The sequence below is a fragment of the Macaca mulatta genome, chromosome 1, assembly GCF_049350105.2.
Source record: "Macaca mulatta isolate MMU2019108-1 chromosome 1, T2T-MMU8v2.0, whole genome shotgun sequence".
In the NCBI taxonomy this organism is placed as follows: Eukaryota; Metazoa; Chordata; class Mammalia; order Primates; family Cercopithecidae; genus Macaca; species Macaca mulatta.
Genome location: NC_133406.1, coordinates 31,597,947 through 31,621,375, shown reverse-complemented (window position 1 = coordinate 31,621,375; position 23,429 = coordinate 31,597,947). Strand labels below are relative to the sequence as shown.

The 23,429-nt window shown below is 40.1% G+C and overlaps 2 long non-coding RNA genes across 2 annotated transcripts in view; both read left to right on the top strand.

The window, feature by feature from the left end:
* LOC144340464 (uncharacterized) overlaps window positions 1-7,539 on the top strand; it is a 39,346-nt gene extending 31,807 nt beyond the window's left edge. The window contains exon 2 of the long non-coding RNA XR_013416577.1: window positions 7,396-7,539. This is a non-coding gene — a long non-coding RNA (uncharacterized LOC144340464). The remainder of the gene's footprint in view (window positions 1-7,395) is intronic.
* The window catches only part of LOC144340465 (uncharacterized), a 47,682-nt gene extending 31,954 nt beyond the window's left edge, over window positions 1-15,728 (top strand). Inside the window, exons 2-3 of the long non-coding RNA XR_013416578.1 lie at window positions 9,597-9,768; window positions 13,465-15,728. This is a non-coding gene — a long non-coding RNA (uncharacterized LOC144340465). The remainder of the gene's footprint in view (window positions 1-9,596; window positions 9,769-13,464) is intronic.
* Window positions 15,729-23,429: the final 7,701 nt, after the last annotated feature.

Here is a 23,429-nt window from a genome sequence, read left to right as displayed (position 1 = left end):
GAGGGCCAGGCATGGTGGCTCACACATGTAATCCCAGCACTTTGGGAGGCCGAGGTGGGCGGATCACGAGGTCAGGAGATCAAGACCATCCTGGCTAACACGGTGAAACCCCATCTCTACTAAAAATACAAAAACTTAGCTGGGTGTGGTGGCAGGTGCCTGTAGTCCCAGCTACTCGGGGGGCTGAGGCAGGAGAATGGCGTGAACCTGGGAGGCAGAGCTTGCAGTGTGCCGAGATCATGCCACTGCACTCCAGCCTGGGCGACAGAGCGAGACTCTGTCTCAAAAAAAAGGAAAAAAAAAAAGCTAGAGAGGCAAGAGCAAACTAATCCAAAAGCTAGCAGAAGACAAGAAATAACTAAAATCAAAGCAGAATTAAAGGGATAGAGACATGAAAAACCCTCCAAAAAATCAATGAATCCAGGAGCTGATTTTTTGAAAAAATTAACAAAATAGACTGCTAGCTCAATTAATAAAGAAGAAAAGAGAGAAGCATCAAATAGGTACAATAAAAAATGATAAAAGGGATATCACCACTGACCCCATGGAAATACAAACTACTATCAGAGAATGCCATAGACACCTCTATACAAATAAACTAGAAAATCTAGAAGAAATGGATAAATTCCTGGACACATACACCCTCCCAAGACTAAACTAGGAGAAGTTCAATCCCTGAGTAGACCAATAACAAGTTCTGAAATTGAGGCAGTAATTAACAGCCTACCAACCAAAAAAAAAAAAACCGAGGACCAGACGGATTCACAGCCAAATTCTACCAGAGGTACAAAGATGAGCTGGTACCATTCCTTCTGAAATTATTCCAAATAATTGAAAAGTAGGGACTCCTCCCTAACTCATTTTATGAAGCCAGCATCATTCTGATACCAAAACCAGGAAGAGACACAAGAAAGAAAACTTTGAGCCAATATCCCCAATGAACATCGATGTGAAAATCCTCAATAAAATACTGGCAAACCAAATCCAGCAGCACATCAAAAAGCTTATCCACCATGATCGAGTTGGCTTCATCCCTGGGATGCAAGGCTGGTTCAACATGTGCAAATCAATAAACATAATCCATCATATAAACAGAACCAATGACAAAAACCATGTGATTATCTCAGTAGATGCAGAAAAGGCCTTCGATAAAAGTCAACATCCCTTCATGTTAAAAGCTCTCAATAAACTAGGTATTGATGGAACATATGTCAAAATAATAAGAGCTATTTTTGGCAAACCCACAGCCAATATCATATTGAATGGACAAAAGCTGGAAGCATTCCCTTTAAAAACCAGTACAAGACAAGAATGTCTGCTCTCACAACTCTTATTCAACGTAGTATTGAAAGTTCTGGCTAGGGCAATCAGAAAAGAGAAAGAAATAAAGTGTATTCAAATAGGAGGAGAGGAAGTCAAATTGTTTCTGTTTGCAGATGACATGATTGTATCTTTAGAAAACCCCATCATCTCAGCCCAAAACTTCCTTAAACTGATAAGCAAATTCAGCAAAGCCTCAAGATACAAAATCAATGTGCAAAAATCACAAGCATTCCTTTACACCAATAATAGACAAGCAGAGAGCCAAATCGTGAATGAATTCCTATTCACAATTGCTACAAAGAGGATAAAATACCTAGGAATACAGCTAACAAGAGATGTGAAGGACCTTTTCAAGGAGAACTACAAACGACTGCTCAAGGAAATAAGAGAGGACACAAACAATTGGAAAAACATTCCAACCTCATGGATAGGAAGAGTCCATATCTTGAAAATGGCCATACTGCCCAAAGTAATGTATAGATTCAATGCTATCCCCATCAAATTACCATTGACATTCTTCACAGAATTAGATAAAAACTACTGTAAATTTCATATGGAATCAATGAAGTCCCTGTATAGACAAGACAATCCTAGGCCAAAAGAACAAAGCTGGAGGCATCATGCTACCTGACTTCAAACTATACTACAAGGCTACAGTAACCAAAACAGCATGGTACTGGCACCAAAACAGACATATAGACCAATGGAACAGAACAGAGACCTCAGAAATAACATCATACATCTACAGCCATCTGATCTTCAACAAACCTGACAAAAACAAGCAATGGGGAAAGGATCTCCTATTCAATAAATGGTGCTGGGAAAACTGGCTACCCATATGCAGAAAATTCAAACTGGACCCCTTCCTTTCACCTTATACAAAAATTAACTCAAGATGGACTAAAGACTTAAATGTAAAACCCAAAACCATAAAAACCCGTGAAGGAAACGTAGGTAATACCACTTATGACATAGGCATGGGCAAAACTTCATGACAAAAATGCCAAAAGCAATTGCAACAAAAGCCACAATTGACAAATGGGATCTAATTAAACTAAAGAGCTTCTGCACAGCAAAATAAACTATCATCAGAGTGAACAGTCAACCTACAGAATGGGAGAAAAATTCTGCAATTTACCCATCTGACAAAAGTCTAATATCCAGAATTTACAAGGAATTAAAACAAATTTACAAGAAAAAAAACAAACAACCCTATCAAAAAGTGGGCAAGGGTTATAAACAGACACTTCTCAAAAGAAGATTTTTATTAATCCAACAAACATATGAAAAAAAGCTCAACATCAATGATCATTAGAGAAATGCAAAACAAAACCACAATGAGATACCATCTCATGCCAGTCAGAATGGTGATTATTAAAAAGGCAAGAAACAATAGTGGTTGGCAAAGTTGTGGAGAAATAGGAATGCTTTTATACTGTTGACAGGAATGTAAATTAGTTCAACCATCATGAAGACAGTATGGCGATTCCTCAAGGATCTAGAACCAGAAATACCATTTGACCCAGCAATTCCATTACTGGGTCAATACCCAAAGGAATATAAATCATTCTGCTATAAAAACATATGCACACATATGTTTATTGCAGCACTATTTACCATAGCAAAGTCATGGAACCAACCCAAATGCCCATCAATGATAGACTGGATAAAGAAAATGTGGTACATATATACTATCGAATACTAAGCAGCCATTAAAAGGAATAAGATCATGCCCTTTGAGGGGACATAGATGAAGCTGGAAGCCATCTTCCTCAGCAAACTAACACAGGAATAGAAAACCAAACACTGCATGTTCTTACTCATAAGTGGGAGTTGGTCAATGAGAAAACATGGACACATGGACACAGGGAAAGGAACAACACACACCAGGGTCTGTTGGGGGTATGGGGCAAGGGGAGAGAACTTAGAGGATGGGTCAATAGGTACAGCAAACCACCATGGCACATGTATACCTATGTAACAAACCTGCATATATTCTGCACTTGTATCCTGGAACTTAATGTAAAAGAAAAAGTTTTTTAAAAAAGGAAAAGAAACTGCCCCCATGAGCCAGTCACCTCCCGCCAGGCTCCACCTTCACCATTGGGGATTACAATTTGACATGAGATTTGGGTGGGGACATAGATCCAAATCATATCATTCTTCCTTTGGCCCTTTCAAATCTCATGTCCATCTCACATTGCAAAATACAGTCATCCCTTCTCAACCATCCCCCAAAGTCTTAACTCATTTCAGCATTAACTCAAAAGTCCAAAGTCTCATCTAAGACAAGGCAAGTCCCTTCCACCTATGAGCCTGTAAAATCAAAAACAAGTTAGTTACTCCCAAGATACAATGGAAGTACATGCATTGGGTAAATACTCCTATTCCAAAAGGGAGAGATCAGCCAAAAGAAAGGGGCTACAGGCCTCGTACGAGTCCAAAACCCAGCAGGGAAGTCATTAAATATTAAAGTTCCAAAATAATATCTTTTTACTCTGTGTCCCACATCCAGAGCACACTGGTGTGAGGGGTGGACTCCCAAAGTCATGGGCAGCTTCACCCCTGTGGCTTTGCAGGGTTTAGCCCACACAGCTGTTCTCAGGGTCTGATGTTGAGTGCCTCTGACTTTTCCAGACACAGGGTGCAAGCTGCCAGTGGATCTACCATTCTGGGATCTGAAGGAAAATGGCCCTCTTCTCACAGCTCCACTAGGCAGTGCCCCAGTGGAGACTTAATGTGGGAGCTCTAACCCCACATTTCCCCTCTCCACTGTCCCAGTAGAGGTTCTCTGTTAGGGCTCTACCACTGCAGCAGGCTTCTGTCTGAATATCCAAGCTTTCCCATACATCCTCTGAAATCTAGGCAGAGGCTCCCAAGCCTCAACTCTTGCATTCTGTGCACCCACAGGCTTAACACCACATGAAAGCCACCAAAGCTATGGATTACACATTTTGAAGCAGATGCCTGAGCTGTACCTAGGTCCCTTTGCGCCGAGGCGGGACCTGGAGCAGCTGGGATACAAGGAGCAGTGTCCCAAGGCTTTGCAGAATGGTTGGGCCCTGAACCTGGCTCAAAAACTATTCTTCCCTCCTAGGTCTCTGGGCCTGTGGTAGGAAGGGCTGCCACAAAGATGTATGAAAGCCTTCCAGGCCTTTTCCCATTGTCTTGGCTATCAGCATTTGCTTTCCTTTCACTTTTGCAAATTTCTGCAGCCTGCTTGAATTCCTCCCCAGAAAATAGGCTCTTCTTTTCTACCACATGGCCAGTCTGCAAATTTTCCCAACTTTTACTTTCTACTTCCCTTTTAAACATAAGTTCCAGTTTAATGTCATTTCTTTGCTCATACATATGAGCATAGGCTGTTAGACGCAGCCAGGCCAAATCTAGAATGCTTTACTGCTTAGAAATTTCTTCCTCCAGATACCCTGAATATCATCACTCTTAAGTTCAAAGTTTCATAGATCTCTAGGGCAGGGCCACAATGCCTCCAAGTTCTTTGCTAAAGTATAACAAAAGTGACCTTTGCTCCAGTTCCCAATAAGTTCCTCATTTCTATCTGGAAACCCTCAGCCTGGCCTTCACTGTCCAGCATTTTGACCACAACCATTGATCACTACCAGTATTTTGACCACAACCATTCAACCAGTCTTCAGGAAGTTTTTAAACTTTTCCTCATCTTCCTGTCTTCTTCTAAGCCTAGCAAACTGTTCCAATCTCTGCCTGTTACCCAGTTCCAAAGCTGCTTCACATTTTCAGGTATCTTTATAGCAATACGTGACTCCTGGTACCACCTTTCCATATTAGTCTGTTGTCACTGCTCTAAATAAATACCCGAGACAGGGTAATTTATAAAGAAAAGAGGTTTAATTTGCTCACAGTTCTGCAGGCTGTATGGGAAGCATAGTGGCTGGCATCTGCTTGTCTTCTGGGGAGGCCTTAGAAAACTTACAATCATGGCAGAAGGTAAAGGGGGAGTGAGCACCTCACATGACCAGAGCAGGAAGAAGGTGGGGGAAGGTGCTACACATTTTTAAACAACTAGATCTTGTGAGAACTCACTATACAGTACCAAAGGCAGATGGTGCTAAACCATTAGAAACTGCTCCCATGATCCAATCACCTCCCACCAGGCCCCACCCCCAACACTGGGGACTATAATTCAACATGAGATTTGAGTGGGGACACAGATCCAAACCATATCAGGGAATATCCATCACCTCAAGTGTTTATCCTTTGTATTACAAACAATCCAATTATACTATTTTAGTTATTTTAAAATGTAGAATTAAATTATCAACTCAGGTCACCCCATTGTGCTATCAAATACTAGATCTTATTCATTGTTTCCAATATGGTTTGGCCCAAATCTCATGTCAGATTGTAATCCCCATTGTTGGAGGTGGGGCCTGGTGGGAGGTGACTGGATCATGGGGGCAGTTTCTTATAAATGGTTTAGCACCATCACCCTAGTGCTGTTCCCATGATAGAGTTCTCGTGAGATCTGGTTGTTTAAAGGTGTGTAGAACCTCTGCCCCTCTCTCTCTTCCTCCCGCTCTGTCCATGTAAGACATGCCTGCTTCATTTTCACCCTCTGCCATGATTGCAAGTTTCCAGAGGCCTCCCCAGAAGCCAAAGAGAAGCCACTATGCCTCCTATACAGCCTACAGAAGTATGAGCCAATTAAACCTCTTTTCTGGGCCGGGCGCGGTGGCTCACGCCTGTAATCCCAGCACTTTGGGAGGCCGAGACGGGCGGATCACGAGGTCAGGAGATCGAGACCATCCTGGCTAACACGGTGAAACCCCGTCTCTACTAAAAAATACAAAAAACTAGCCGGGCGAGGTGACGGGCGCCTATAGTCCCAGCTACTCGGGAGGCTGAGGCAGGAGAATGGCGTGAACCCGGGAGGCAGAGCTTGCAGTGAGCTGAGATCCGGCCACCGCACTCCAGCCTGGGTGACAGAGCGAGACTCCGTCTCAAAAAAAAAAACCTCTTTTCTTTATAAATTACCCAGTCTCAGGTATTTATAGTAGTGTGATAATTGACTAATATGGTTTCTAACTATTTTTTGTACCCATTAATCATCTCTACTTCCCCTACATTCCCCCACAATGCTCCCCAGCTTCTGGTAACTATCATTCTACTCTCTATCTCCATGAGTTCAGTTGTTTTAATTTTTAGCTCCCACAGATAAGTGAGAATATGTGAAGTCTGTCTTTCTATGCCTGGCTTATTTCACTTAATGACCTCCAGTTTCATCCATGTTGTTGCAAATGACAGGATTTCATTCTTTTTCATGAGTGAATAGTACTTCATTGTGTATGAGGACCACATTTTCTTTATCTATTCATCTGTTGATGGGCACTTACATTGCTTTCAAATCTTAGCTATTATGAATAGTGCTGCAATGAACATAGGAGTGCAGATATCTCTTTGATGTACTGATTTTCTTTCTTTTGAGTATGTATATGCCTAGCAGTGGGATTGCTGGATCATACAGTAGCTCTATTTTTAGTTTTTTGAGGATCCTCCAAACTGCTCTCCATAGTGGTTACACTAATTTACATTCCTGCTGACAAGAGTTCCTTTTCCTTCGCATTCTCACCAGAATTTGTTTTGTTTTTTAGAAACAGCCTCTTGCTCTATCACCCATACTTGGAGTGCAGTGGTACAATGATAGCTCACTGCAGCCTCAAACTCCTGGGCTCAAGCAATCCTCCCACCTCAGCCTCCCAGGTAGCCAAGTTTTTAAATCCAGTTTTGTTTGACTTGAATGTCTATGACTTTATCAACTATGGAATACAGTTTGTATGGACTGCACATTGACTATTCAGTGGTGTCTCCCCCACCCCAAATTCATATGTTGAAGCCTTAACCCCCAATGTGACTGTATTTTGAGATATGGTCTTCAGGGAGGTAATTAAGGTTAAATGAGGTCCTAAGGGTGGGTTCCTAATCCAATAGGACTGGTGTCATTACAAGAGGAAGAAACCCCACAGTGCATGCTCATGCACCTCTCTCTCTCTCTCTCTCTCTCTCTCTCTCTGTGTGTGTCTCACCTGCACACAGAAAAAAAGGCCTTATGAAGACACCACAAGAGGACAACTATGTGCAAACCAGGAAGAGAGACCTCACCAGAAGCCTGTTGGTGGTACCTTGATCTTAGACTTCCAGCCTCCAGAACTATGAGAAAATAAATGTCTGTAGTTAAAATCACCTAGTCTATGGTATTTTGTTATGGCAACCCTAGCACACTAATGCACACTTCAATTGAAAGAATTAGTGACATCTCAAATTCAACAGGTGCAAAATGAACCCAAAATCTTCCCCACCAAAACTAGGTCCTCTGTTAGCATGCTTCATCTCTCTGAATGACACCACTATTTAAACTGTTATGGTAGCCCAAAACCTAGACAGTACTCTTTACATTTTCCTCTCTCTCTCACCTGTTCTCTCATTTTTCAGTTTATCTCTCAGTTCTATCAATTCACTTCTTGATTATTCCTTAAACCCAGACATTTCTCTTTTCCTCCACTGCCATCTCTCTACTTCAAGTTACCATTCTCTCTTACCTGGGCTAGCCATAGTGTCTAATTGATCTCTTTTTAGTCATTCTTGCTTCGCTATAACTCATTCTTCATGTGATAGCCAAAGTGTTATAGTAAAAACCAAAGCCAGGGTCAGGCAAGGTGGCTCACACCTGTAATCCCAGGACTTTGGAAGGCCAAGGCAGGCGCATCACCTGAGGTCAGGAGTTCTAGACCAGCCTGGCCAACGTTGCAAAACTCCATCTCTACTAAAGATACAAAATTACCTTGGCATGGTGGTGCATGCCTGTAGTCCCAGCTACTCATGAGTCTGAGACAGGAGAATAGTCTGAACCTGGGAGGCAGAGGTTGTAGTGAGCTGAGATTGCACCATTGCGCTCCAGCCTGGGCGACGAGAGTGAAACTCTGTCTCAAAAAAACAAAAACAAACAAACAAAAACCCACAGCCAGATATCAACCTTCTACCAAGAAAGTGCCCAAAACTATTAGAATTAAGACCAAATTTCCTAATATGATCTACAAGGACCTTTATAAGTTGACCCCTGCCTCTCTCTCCAATATGTTTCACTAGTTCTCCCCCTTATTCTCTGTGTTTCAGCCACAATGGCCTTTCCATTCCCTAAATGTGCTTACTTCTCCCAGTCACAGGGCTTTTGAACATGCAGTTTCTTCTCTCTGGACTCTCTCTGTCCTTCTGGCTGACTCTACCTCAATCATCCTTTCACTAGAGAAACTTTCTGGGACCTCTCTGCCTAAAGTAACTCAACCTATTATGGATCTAACATTACAATGGTAATTTTACATTGGTCTATATGATTCTTTGATTAATGTCTATTTTCCCAGTGCCTAGCACAAATATAAATATGATAGGAATTATTGTAAAATGCAGAAATCTTCTAGAAAGGTGTGTGTATGACCTGAAACTAAGTAAAATTATTTGTACATTGACTGGGTATATCTTTTCTTGAAGAGAAGGGCCACAGTTTATATCATATTTTCATTTATTAGGGGGAAATTAGGGTCAGTAATTGGCCCATTTTAAAATTTTCAGTTGGCCTGGACTTTCCTATTTAAAAGCAAAAGAAGGCCGGGCATGATGGCTCATGCCTCTAAGCCCAGCACTTTGGGAGGGTGAAGTGGGCAGATCACTTGAGGTCAGGAGTTTGAGACAAACCTGGCCAACATGGCAAAACCCCACATCTACTAAAAATACAAAAAGTAGCTGGGCATGGTAGTGCAACACCTGTAATCCCAGCTACTAGGGAGGCTGAGGCAGGAGAATTTCTTGAACCCGGGGGGCGGAGGTTGCAGTGAGCTGAGATCACACCACCACACTCCAGCCTGGGTGACAGACGGAGACTCCGTCTCAAAAAACTAAATTAAATAAATAAAAATATAATATAAAAGCAAAAGAGGAGGGGGGAAAATGAATTAAAGGCCTAATGCTGTTCACATTATAATGTAAAGCTCTAACTTCATTGCATACCAGGGCTGTGTTATATAGAATAGTTAGGAAAATGATTATTTTCCTCCTTATTAATTCTGCTCTGAAAATTGATGTCTGTCCTTGGGAGATCAATGTGTATATATGTGCCTCATCCAATAATTGTCTCCCAGATCCTTAGCCTGCCAAAACCCTTCCCCAGGCTCTAAACTATGCAACTGGACTCACAGTGTAAAGCCCACCAGGAGCCTTATCCCTTCCCTGTGGTATTATTCTAGACTAAAGTGTGCAAGGTGAGGCAATGTGCTGCTGAAGATACTCAGATCCATCGACTACCAGGAGAGGGGAGGAAGATGTAGACTACAGTCTATGGCTCAAACCATTTGCAGCAGAAAAATGAAGCGTATCCTTTAACTGGGCAGAGAAGCCATCCTGAGCAGCAGAGTACAGGTGGGTAAACCCATAACAGATGTGGAGCAACCCCTTTCACCTTCACTTTTCCCAACCCTACCAAGGAAGGAAATCCTAATCGGTGAGAGTATCATCTCGGGGAGGAGGACTGCGAAGGAAGGTTTCCCAAGGGAAAAGACATCTGAGCTACATTTTGAGCTAATAAAAAGTTTTCATAAACTATTATGTAAAACTAATAAAAATCTTCATGAGCAGAGTTCAAGGAACTGAAGCATAAGTAGGTGAATATATTTCCCCAAAGAAAATATGAAGCATATGGCTTGGCAGCTGATTTGGCAACAAGACAGAATATCTGAAATTGAGACTCTCCAGAAAATAAAGAGCATATGGTCACTCACAGCATAGGGTGTAGCTTGGGAAAAGGTTCTAAGGTGTGAGAGGAATGAGCCAAGGAAAGGGTACACTGAGATTAAGCAAATGTCTAATGTCATTAACGTTGATTGCAGGGAGTTAAAAATAGAGCTAAGATATGGAAGCCAACAAGAACCCCTGAAGAGTTTCTCTCCTTACTCTGGTGTGATTGATATTAACAGCCTCCAGCAATGCCCAGTGGGTAGGCTTTAGAAGAGGGTGATGATGGATTTTGAGGTAATATTGGACATGAAGGTCAGCAAAAAACAGCGAAGCAGTTAGGAAACAGGCAGCAAATACTGCTGCAGAGATACTGATTGCACTTCCTCTAAACTCCCACCTTGTGACAAATGCCAGCATCATAAGTATTTTTATTTAATAGTTTACATATTCTTTAAATAGAAGAAAAGCTGGGCACAGTGGCTCATGCCTGTAGTCCCAGCACTTTGTCAGGCTGAGGCAGGAGGATCATTTGAGCCCAGGAGTTTGAGACCAGTCTGGGCAACAAAGTGAGACCCCCATCTCTAAGTAAATAAAATAAATAAATAAACAAATAAATAAAAAGACAAAAGATGTAATTTTTTTCTTTTTGAAAAGGAGAAAATATATTTAACCTAAAGAAAAAACAGATTAATTAGATAAATTGCATTTTGGTACCACCTACTTAATTCCTTCCTATTCAAGGTATGCATTTCCAAGCATCCATATTTAAAATAAATAATTCACTCTGAGTATGGTACTTTTAGGAGTAAAAGAAAATAAATTTTGAAAATCTAAACACTTCTTGAGAATGAAGTAAAAGAGTGAAAATCAACTAGAAAGCTATTTCAGGGAGGAAATAATTTGTAAAAACCAAATGGCTAGATGATGATGACAAACCAAATAATGTCAATTCATGAAGGGGATGATAATTACTTTCAGAATTTGGGTTTGCTTCTCTGCATATCAAGATGGAATTAAGTGGTTAATCTCATATATCTACAATGAAGAAAAACGAACACTTGATAGGAGCAGATAATTCACAAAAGAAGAAATACAAGACCAAAAGATACATTAAAATGTTAGCCTCAATTGTAATCAATAAAACAATGAGATATCTCTTTGTTTATCCAATTAATGACAATTAAAAAGAATAATAGTGTTGTTGAGGGTAGAAGTAGACAGCCTCATAGCTCATTAGTAAGAGCATAAAAAAGGCACAACTTTTCTGGGAGGCAATTTGTCAAGATATAAGAAAACCCTCAAAACTGGGCATATCTCTAGTATAAAAATTCGATTTCTAATATTTATTTTTGAGAAATAATCAGAAAAATATTGAAGGATAAATACACAATTTTGGCAGTATTATTCATAAAAACTAACGATGTTTAACAAAATTCATTGATAGCCTGGGAGTGGTGGCTCACTCATGTAACCCCAGCACTTTGGGAAGCCAAGGCAGGAAGATTGTTTGAGTTCAGGAGTTCAAGACCATCCTGGGCAACACAACAAGACTTCCTTTTTACTAAAAATCACAAACATTAGCCAGACCTGGTGGTGTGTGCCTGTAGTCCCAGCTACTCAGGAGGCTGAGACTGGAGGATCACTTGAGTCCAGGAGATTGTGGCTGCAGTGAGCTATGACTACACCACTACACTTCAGCCTAAAAAACTCAATGATGGTCCAGGCGTGGTGGCTCACACCTGTAATCCCAGCACTTTGGGAGGCCGAGGCGGGCAGATCATGAGGTCAGGAGTTCGAGACCAGCCTGACCAATATGGTGACACCTCATCTCTACTAAAAATACAAAAAAATTAGCTGGGCATGGTGGCACACGCCTGTACTCCCAGCCACTCAAGAGGCTGAGGAAGGAGAATTGCTTGAACCCAGGAGGCTTAGGCTGTGGTGAGCAGAGATCCTGCCATTGCATTCCAGCCTAGGTGACACAGCCAGAATCCATCTCAAAAAAAAGAAAAAAGAAAACTCAATGATGACATGTTATGATACTTCTATATGTTGTAAAAGTGTGCACTCATTTGAAATTATATCTATCTAGAAAGAAATCCACAATTCTACCAATAAAGCAGGTTCTGAAATAGTATGCATCATTTGACCCCCCCAAATTTTTAAAAATTATACAATTAAAGACATGAGTGTTTACAGAAAAGAATATCAAAATGTTAGTAGTGGCAGAATTATGGATGCTCATTTCTATTTGTCTTCCAGTATTTTTATTTTATTTAATAAAGATGTATTGATGATGCAATAACATTGTAACAACCACTTTAATGAGCAGGAATATCTTTATGGAAGGTTTCCTCTCCAAAGGATGGAAAATCAAAGTGCAGGAATATGAGGATGTTAGGAAGGTGAAGCTGGTGAGAGATGGGTGTGTTCAGGAGAGATGCTTGTCAGGAAAAACAACAAAGAACTTTTGTATATGGTCCAAAGATGAATAGTTAAATGGGTTTTTTAGGTTACCACTTTCTTCTATTCCCTTGACTTTAATCTTGATAATTAAGCATTCATAAATTTGGAGATTATGGAATGGGATGGAGAAAATCTAAGATTTTCTGTCAGCAACTTTATTTTTAAGTGATTTTACTTTCGATCAATGTTTGTTTGTCTCATCGCCAGAGAAAAAAATGGTTCATGGTAGTCTCAACCATCAGAAATACCTCAGGATTTCAAAAATACAGTAAGAACTCATTACTGATGCTTTTTCAGAACGTTTCAACATGCTAAAAAGTTCCACTAACATCAAAGAGGGTCTGTAATAACTATACAAGCTGAATTAAGCCAATATGACTCACAGGGTCATTGTGAAATGTAGAAGGTTACCAAACTGCTTATACACAAAGGTGTCTATTTCAGTCAAGGTTCTTGGTAAGAATAATTGGGACTGATTCTCTTTGATTTAAGCAGAACAGTAATTGATTAACAGTTGTCTTTGTTATTTGGGTTTCTATTACAAAATACCATTGACTGAGTACCTTACAAACAACAAAAATTTATTTTTTACAGTTCTGGAGGCTGAGAAGTCCAAAATCAAGGGACTAGCATATTTGGTGTCTGATGAAGGCCCTTACTTCAGTCGAGGATGGTACCTTCTTGTTGTGTCCTCACATGGTGTAAGAGACAAGGCAGCTTTCTGGGGCCTGTTTTATAAGGGCACTAATTTCATTCATAGTGGCTCTTTTCTTATGACCTGATCACCTCCTAAAGGCCCCACCTCCTAACACCATCACATTGGTGATTAGGTTTCAATGTAAGAATGTGGGAGAATACAGACATTCAGACCATAGCAGATACTGAGTTATACTTCCATTAACTTTTTTTTTCCAGATGCAGTGACTCATGCCTATAATCCCAGTACTTTGGGAGGTTAAGGCGGAAGGATCCATTGAGGCCAGGAGTCCAAGACCAGCCTGCACAACATAGCAAGACTCCTTCTCTACAAAAAATTAAAAATTAGCCAGGCATGGTCGTGCACGCCTGTAGTTCCAGCTACTCAAGAGGCTGAGGTACAGGATCGCTTGACCCTGGAGGTCAAGGCTGCAGTGAGCTGTGATCATGGCACTGCACTCCAGCCTGGGTGACAGAGCAAGACCTTATCTCGAAAAACAAAAATTTAAAAAGATATCGGGTAGCTCACAGAATTGTTGAGAGGGCTTTAAAACTAGCCTTGAACTTAAACAGCAACGATCAACCACCCACAAAACTGACACAATGAAGAAGTTGGCTAGTGTTACTAACTGTCCTGGGTTTTTTTTGGTGACTCTGTAGTTTCCAAGGATTCCGATCCTTCCATGCCAAAATCTGAAAAGTGCTGGGCAAAATATGACTGATAATGTGGTAATCTTACAGCTAGCATCAGAGACATCAAGCACTAGACAACACAATTTGCCCTTTGGCCACTTGTACAATGGGAACTCACGCTTGCAGTAACCTCTACTGCCACTAGGAGAGAGAGAGAGAAAGAGAGAGAGAAGGAGGAAGGGAGGAGAGAGAGAGGAAAAAAACTGTTGCTTGTCTCCTCAGCTCTAAGTCAATGGTCTAACCCAGATGTCTGGCTGAAAAGCCTAGGTCACATGCCTGCACCGCAGAGAAAGTATGTGACATCTTCTGCTTTCATTATGGGGGACAGCCTTTGCTTGTGACGAAGATTTACATGGTGAGACATATCCTAAACATAGGGAAGCTGTTGAAGTGGCACAAATAATGACCGATTTCTACTAATTTGTACTAATATCCAAATTACTTTTAATTCTCTAATATTACTTAAACACAGTGAGGCAAACATTCATTGGATATATAGTGGTTTCTTTGATTTCAAAATATTTTTTTTATGTAATAGATGTCTGAAGACCATCAAAATTAATTCTTAAAGTCAGATTAATAGAATGTTACTTATAATATTATTGTAATTATTTTGCCACATAATAGTTTACACCTGTTATATACTATGCAATTGTATGATGGAAATAATACTGTACTTTGTTTGTAAAAGTTTAATTGTCCTGACCTTTGTTCATCATAAAGAATTGCTCCATTTCTATTATTTATCCAGGAAAAAAGTTTCTCTCTTTTTGTTTTTAGTATGTCATGAGGAGAAGTGTAGTTACACATAGGCTAGAGTGTTTGCCAAGAAGAAATGGATTTTAATGGGAACCTTTTATCTAGGACAAACTTTAAGAAGAGCAGTAATGGACAATGTGTTCTGTGCAACTCTTCAGCCTTCACTCTCACATTCATTGTGGTCAAGTATTTTCAGCAAAGAATAACAAGTCAGAGTTTGTGTATATTTTTCATAGCTGTTCATTCTCTTACAGAGTAACCTTGAACAAGCCTCTTAAGATTTTTGTTTTATCTTCATATACTGAAATACAAAATGAGGATGCCTATAATTAATCAAAGATATAATTTTTACCAATAGATAGTAAAGAACAAAACACTGGAACAAGAATTCCGGTCCTGCCTTTCACAATGTGGTTTTGAGGCCTTGGCCATGTCACTTAAATTCTCATATCTGTTTCCTCAATCTATAAATGATCATAATACCTGCACTATCTATCTCAAATTACATACGTGAAAGCATTTTAAAGGTATAAAACAATAAATGCAAAACATTATTATTAAATTATTATACCTTCCAATATTTAATGCTAAAAATGTCAAGAGTCCTTTGGTTAAATATATAGGAAATATGTCTTGGAAAATCCATTTAAAATGATAAAAGCTAACAGATAAGTCATTTTAAGTGTGTGGTTATCTTCTGCATGGCAGATTTTTAAATGGTAATTATTAATGCAGTTTTCTTGTACTTATTGTTTCCAAGACTCCATTCTTTCCAAAGTTCTCTGAATTATACTTACCATCCTTTAAGTCTTAGGGATGCTCTTCTGAGCTTTTGGGATTTGTTTAATTGTTGTATATCATTTTTGTACATATTTTACATACATATCATAGTTGTACATATTTTGGGGGTACTTGTGATATTTTGATACATGTATATAGTGAGTAATGATCAAATCAGAGTAATTGTGATATCCATCACTTCAAACATTTATCTTTGTGTTGGGAACATTAAAATTCTTCTCTTCTAGTTATTTTGACATATGCAGTGAATTATTGTTAACTATAATTTCCCTACAGAACTATCAGATACTAAGACTTATTTTTTCCATCTAGTTGTGTTTTTGTACCCATTAACCAACCTCTCTTCCTTCCCTCCCCAGTCTCTGGTAATCACTATTCTACTCTCTACTGAGGTTTTTTCAACCTAAGGTATCAAAAGTAAGCTTCCATACAGGAGACAACAATTAATACAGCAAATAGAAAGTAGAATTGTTCTATGTAAAATAATTACACCCTTTTAGAGGCATAGAATATGACTCTGTTTATAATGAGAGGGAACAAAGAGAATGTGTTGAAAGAGATTTTCTTGACAAATACATCGTATCTACTTTGTGAAATTACCAAGTGCCTAAGGACTAGTAAAGTACTCAAATAGCCCCTATACAGAGGCTCCTTTGTTTCTTTGATCTCTGGCCCTTTAAATAGTGTCTGGATAATCTTAACTCTCGAGAGCCGTGAATTTATAGATTTAAAACTGCTGATGCAGGACAGCTATGCAATTAATCGAGACACCAAAAATACAAGCAGGCAGACAAGATGCTTATTCTGGCAGCTCCACAACTTGGACTCTTCACTAGGAAAAAAATATCTCAAGCCTACTCCTTTAAAAAAGCTCTGTTTCTCAACTTTCACTGTCTAAACCTAAATAGAATTCCTTTCTATTTTTAATCCCCTTTCAACAAACTGAAAGCTGAATTTACACACCAGTTTTTGTCTTTTATCCATCAACACTTTAGTCGAAGACAAACTACACTGCTCGTTAATCTCAAGTGGGATAAACCCTTCTGACTTTTTCCTCACACCTACTCAGTGTGTTTTTTTCACAAAAGTTTAGTTTAGGGTAAATAATCTGAAGAGGTAGTATGCCTGATTCTCTGGGTGACCTTGGCAATCTCTCAGATTCTTTTCCTAGAGAATGTAATATAGTTAATAAATACAGTAATCCAGTTATTAAAGAACTATATGTACTACTGGGTGCAGTGGTTCATTCCTGCAATCCCAGTATTTTAGGAGGCCAAGGTGGGTGGATCACTTGAGCTCAGGAGTTCGAGATCAGCCTGGGCAACCTGGTGAAACCCTGTCTCTATGAAAAAATACAAAAATTAGCCAGGCATTGTGGCATGCTCCTGTAATCCCAGCTACTCGGTGGGCTGAGGCTGGAGGATTGCTTGAACCTGGGAAGCAGAGGTTGCAATGAGCTGAGATTGTGTCACCACTCCAGCCTAGATGACAGAGTGAGACCCTGTCTCGAAAAAAACAAAAACAACTATTAGGTACTATAATTGATTTTTAAAACTATGTTATCTGTCTTGTCCAAGATAAGTACTTCAAAAAAACTGTTGATTTATCTTCATCCATTTATGCTACTGTTACAGATAGCACAGACTAGGTTATTTATTTATTTATATTTATTTATTTCTAAGATAGAGTCTTGCTCTGTTGCCCAGGCTGGAGTGCAGTGGCGCCATATTGGCTCACTGCAACCTCCGCCTCCGGGGTACAAGTGATTCTCCTGCCTTAGCCTCCCAAGTAGCTGGAATTACAAGTGCAAGCCACTATGCCCAGTTACTTTTTGTATTTTTAGTAGAGACGGGGTTTCACCATGTTGGCCAGGCTGGTCTCAAACTCCTGACCTCCGGTGATCCACCTTTCCCAGCCTCCCAAAGTGCTGGGATTACAGGCACGAGCCACCATGCCCGGCTAGACTAGGTAATTTATAAACAATAGAAAATTATTTCTTACAGTTCTGGAGGTTGGGAAATCTAAGATCAAGGCAATGGCAGATTCGTTGTCTGGCGAGGGTCCAGTCTCTACTTCCAAGATGGTGCCTTGTTGCTGCATCCTCTGGAGGGGAGGAACACCGTGTCCTCACATGGTGGAAAGCAGAAGGGCAAAGGGACCAATTGCCTCCATCAAACCTTTTTACAAGAGCATCCAATCCCACTCACAAGACAGAAGCCCTCATGGCCCATTCACTTCTTAAAGGCCCTCAGCTCCCAACACCACCACGTTGACAATACCTAAATTTTGGAAGGCATATATTCAAACCACCGCATTGTTGATTTCTTGATTGGGAGGTAATGTTTCGATTCATAGCAGGGGAAAAAGCAGATCTCATTTGTAAAGTGAAATATTCCACTCAGGATTGTTCATACATTAACTGAGACTAAAAAAGAATTTGATTTGGTTCTTCTTGAGTCTTATACACACAATATCCTGCACATTAATAAAAATACAATGCAAATAATGCCACACCGTGTCCTGAAGTATAAGAAAGAAGTATAAGAAATAATCTCTGATCTCAATTTTACAGACTAGTAATGGCTTATATAACTTCTGACACATTTAAAAGGATTCCATTCAAAAAACAATTAGGTGTCTTTACCATGTACAAGGCAGGGTAAACAAAATAACTATTTCGGTGTCTTAAGTAATGCCTCTGAAATATTGTGATTATAAATTAACTTTTTGTCTTTATTTTTTAAAGTCAACAAATTTTATGAGATATGTTAAAATAAAGAACAGCTCTCAAGTGTTCTTCCACCCATCATTTCCATGTCCAAAGACACTACATTTACCTCTAAATGATTCTCTTCGTATGTACCTCCATACTCTAGAGAACATGTTTGTGTTGCTATGTCATATTCTTTTAGTTGTAGGCATTCCCTATGGTCTTTCCTCTCCACACCACAATTAAACACAGACATACAAAGCAATTATCATTTTTATCACAATATAGTGATATAATTTTGGTTAGATAAATATATAGTGTTTATATTATTATGACTATATATGCTTTCAGAATGGAGCAATATAGTCAACTATGATCATTTTCCTTTCCTACAAAATATTTTGCTTTCCCTAGAGTTAATAATTTGTGTGCATGTGTTTAACTTTCTAATTTCTAATTCAATCAAACTCTCTTACAGTTGTTTATAAATTCACATATTCTATCAATTTCATCTTCCTAAATATTTCTGTCTCAGGGCCTCTGACATATCTTAACTTTGACCTGACACATAGGTGTCATCCTAGGGTCTCCCTTCATAAACATCTTGGAAAATCCTTTCACTTCTCTCCTAGGATAGATCTGTTTTGACGATGCACACCTTTGATAACTTCCTCAGAGACAATGCATGGGAAATAAATTTTTTGCATACTTGCATGTCTGAAAATGTCTCCTCCCTCCTTTTAAAAAACATATGTACTGGGTGTAGAATTCAAAGTTGGAAATAATTCTGCTTCAGAATTTTGAGGCCATTTCTCCTTGCCTTAGTCTGGTATATAAGCTATACCACAGACTGGATAACTTACAAACAACAGAAGTTAATTTCTTACAGTTCTGGAGGCTGGAAAGTCCAAGATCAAGATGCCAGCAGATTCCGAGTCTGGTGAGGTCTGCTTTCTGTTTTGTAGGTGGTGCCTTTTTGCTGTGTCCTCACCTAGTAAAAGGGACAACACAGCTCTCTAGTGTCTCTTTTACAAGGGCACTAATCTCAATCATGAAGGCTCTGCCCTCATGACTTAATCACCACCTAAAGGCCCCACATCTTAGTACTATCACGTTGGTGATTAGGTTTCAACATGTGAATTTTTGGGAGGACACAAACATTGAGACCACAGCAATATGTTATCTCTCAGTTTCACTGTGAGATGATGTATTAGTCTGTTTTCATGCTGCTGATAAAGACATGTCTGAGACCTGGCAATTTACCAAAGAAAGAAGTTTAATTGGACTTACAGTTCCACATGGTTGGGGATGCCTCAGAATAATGGTGGAAGGCAAGGAGGAGCAAGTCACATTTTATGTGGAATGCCAGCAGGCAAAGAGAGAGAGCTTGTTCAGGGGAACTCCTCTTTTTAAAACCATCAGATCTCATGAGACTCATTCACTATCACAAGAACAGCAGGGGAAAGACTTGTACCCCTGATCCAATTACCTCCCACCAGGTCCCTACCACAACATGTGGGAATTCAAGATGAGATTTCTGGGGGGACACAGCAAAACCATATCAGATGATATGCCTAGATCATTTGCTAAGGAATCCCTGAAGTGATATGTATAACTTTCCTTTTGGATGGATCTGATCCCCAGAAAAGTTTCTTCAAACTTCCTGCCTAACAGGTCGAGGCTTGGCTGCCAGTGTCTTGGAGCTCTCTTTGCTACTGACTCTGTGTTCTCTCTGCCTTTAGCCATCTATGTCTTATCTAGTGTGTTACTGTCTTTCATTCCTGAAAAATTTGTACCTTTGGTGATCCTGCCCGTATAGGTTGTTGCAGTCTTCCATTACCTTTTACCTCTGAATATGCCAATAACAGAAGGAGCTCCCAATAGTCACCTGGAGTTCGTCTATACTACTCCTTCCCCTATCTTATAGCAGCAGTCCTATTTCCCCTGATATCTGAAATCTATTACTACAAACAATCCCATAATCCTCTTTCTTACCAGTTGTATTGGTGATAAGAAGAACCTGAAATGACCATTGAATTTCAGCTTCAGTGGAATTGCTGTTGTATTCCCTGGTAGAAGTACTCTTCTCTTGCATTCTCAGACCACCAAATAATGAGAGCTCAGAGCTTCAGGGACAGGAAGTCAAACCATTTGAGGAAATCATTATGTATTAATTTATAAAATATTTATTGACAAATAGCATGTACCCTTAACACTATCAGTGTTATAAAATAAAAACAAAGGTGCTGGGGCACTGTTGTAAATTTCAGAACCTTAAGAGACATGGCATTTAAGTGAAATGTATAATTCCTGATTGAGTCCTTTATTAATTTTTTAAAAACAGCTATAAAATACATTACTGGAACAAGTGAGGAAATTTGAATAGAGTCTGTGTGTGTGTATATATATGTATGTGCGTGTGTATATATATAATTGTCAATTATCCTGAATGATAATTGCATTGTGGTTATGTATGTTTTATATCATAGCTAATGCAGGCTAAATTATTTGGGAGTGAAGGATCATGATGTCTAAAACTTACTTTCAAATGAAGTCAGCAAAAAAAGTGTATGTATGTGTGTGTGTGTGTGTGTGTGTGTAGTGCAACTGAAAGAGAAATAAAACAAATGTGACAAAATGTTAACAATGAGTGAATCTAGGTGAAGGGGATATGGATATCCATTGTGTTTGCTGTTAAATTTTCTGTAGGTTTTTTGTTTGTTTTTTGAGACAGGGTCTCACTCTGTCACCCAGGGTGGAGTGCAATGGTGAGATCACAGCTCCCTGCAACCTCCAACTCCTGGGTTTATGTGATCCTCCCAAGTAGCTGAAATTACAGGTGTGTGCCACCACACCTGGCTAATTTTTGAATTTTTTTTGTAGAGATGGAGCCTCCCTATGTTGCCCAGGCTGGTCTCAAACTCCTGGGCTCAAGCAGTCCTCCCACCTTGGCTTCCCAAAGTGCTGCAATTGTAGGAATGAGCCACCAAGCCTGGCCTCTTTAGGTTTGAAAATTTTCAAAACAAAAAAGTTGGAAGAGGTTGGGCACAGTGGCTCCTGCCTATAATCCCCGCACTTTGGGTGGCCAAGATGGATGGATCACTTGAGATCAAGAGTTCAAGACCAGCCTGGCCAACATGGCAAAATCCTGTCTCTACTAAAAATACAAAAATTAGCCCAGCATAGTGATGCACACCTCTAATCCCAGCTACGTGGAAGGCTGAGGCATGTGAATCACTTGAACCTGGGAGGCGGAGATTGCAGTGAGCCGACATGGCCCACTGCACTCCAGCCTGGGTGACAGAGCGAGACTCTGTCTAAAAAAAAAGAAAGAAATTGGAAGATAGGGAGAAAGAAAAATATCTCTTGAGTATTTAATGTGTTTTAGGCACCACATTAAATAGACAATAAATGGCTGCTTTCTTGGTAGGTAGAGGGAACAGACAATAAACAAAATAAAACATATAGTACGATTATAAGTTTCATGAAGAAAAACAGAGAAAGTAAATAAGAAATGCAGAGGGAATGATGGTTGCAGTTTTAAATAGGGTTTTGGGGTAAGCCCTCACTTAGAAAGTGACATCTGTACAAAGATTTTAAGCAAATAAAATAACAAAATATATTGATATTTGGAGGTACGGTTGGGATGAGGAGAAATGTTCCAAGTTCAGGGAATAGGATGTGCAAATACTCTTCTGTGGGGGCAAGCTTGGCACATGCTAGGAACCCTAAGGAGACCAATGGGGCTGAAACAGAGTGAAGACCTTGGCTTTTACTTTGAATGAGATGAAACTCATTGGAAAGTTTTAAGTACAGAGTGACTTGACCTGAGTATAGAGAATAGACTATTGGGGAGCAAGAGCCAAAGCAGGAAAATCCACCAAGAGGCTATTGCAGTAATCCAGGAGACTATGGTGTTTTGATCCAAGGGGGCGGTAGTGGCAGTGGTAAGTGATCAAATTTGGGGTTAATTTTGAAGTTTGCGTCAAAAGGATTTGCTGGTGGATTAGATGTGTGGTTTGAAAGAAGAGAGTCAGGCCAGGCACGTGGCTCACACCTGTAATCCCAGCACTTTGGGACGCTAAGGCAGGTGGATCACTTGAGGCCAGGAGCTTGAGACCAGCCCGGCCAACATGGTGAAACCTCAGGCATGGAGGCAAGTGCCTGTAATCCCAGCTACTCAAGAGGGTGAGGCAGGAGAATCACTTGACCCCAGGAGGTGGAGGTTGCAGTGAGTCGAGATCACGCCACTGCACTCCAGCCTGGGCGTCAGAGTGAGGCTCTGTCTCAAAACAAAAAAAAAACAAAAAACAAAAAAAACAAAAAAAACAAAGAGTCAATACTGGCTCCAAGATTTTTGGTCTAAACAATTGGAAAGTTGAAGTTGCAATCAATTCAGAAAGGGAAGACTGCAGGAAGAACAGCCTTAGGGGACAGATCTGAGGCTCAGTTTTTGACCAATTAAATGTAAAATGCACATGCAGGTGGAAATATATTCCGTTGGATACTTGGGCCTAGATTTTAGAACCAGGCTGAAGATTTAAATGTGACTTGTTAGCAAATTTATCTTACTTAAAGACACAAGACTTGAAGGGATCACCTAGGAAAGGAAAGCACGTAGAGAAGAAAAGAAGTCTAAAGATTGAGCTTTGGCTAGCCGCAGTGGCTCATGCCTGTAATCCCAGCACTTTGGGAGGCCGAGGAGGATGGATCACTTGAGGTCAGGAGTTTGAGACCAGCCTGACCAACATGACGAAACTCCGTCTCTACTAAAAATACAAAAATTAGCCAGGTGTGGTGGTGGGCACCTGTAATCCCAACTACTTGGGAGGTTGAAGCAGAAGAATCGCTTGAACCCGGGAGGTGGAGGTTGTAGTGAGCCAAGATCACGCCATTGCACTCCAGCCTGGGCAACAGAGTGAGACTCCATCTCAAAAACAAAACAAAACAAAACAAAACAGAGCTCTGGGACACCCAATATAAGAGGTCAGGGAATTGAGAAGGAACTAGCAAAGATATTCTGAGAAGAAATGATTAAAAACGGAAAATTAAGAAGGAGTGGCACTTGGCCTCCAAGGTATCTGCTTGGCTCTCTTCCAAGTGTACTTTACTTTCTTTCCTGCTTTAAAGTTTGTTTGTTTGTTTTTTCTTTTGAGACAGAGTTTCACTCTGTCGCCCAGGCTGAAGTGCAATGGCACAATCTCGGCTCACTGCAACCTCC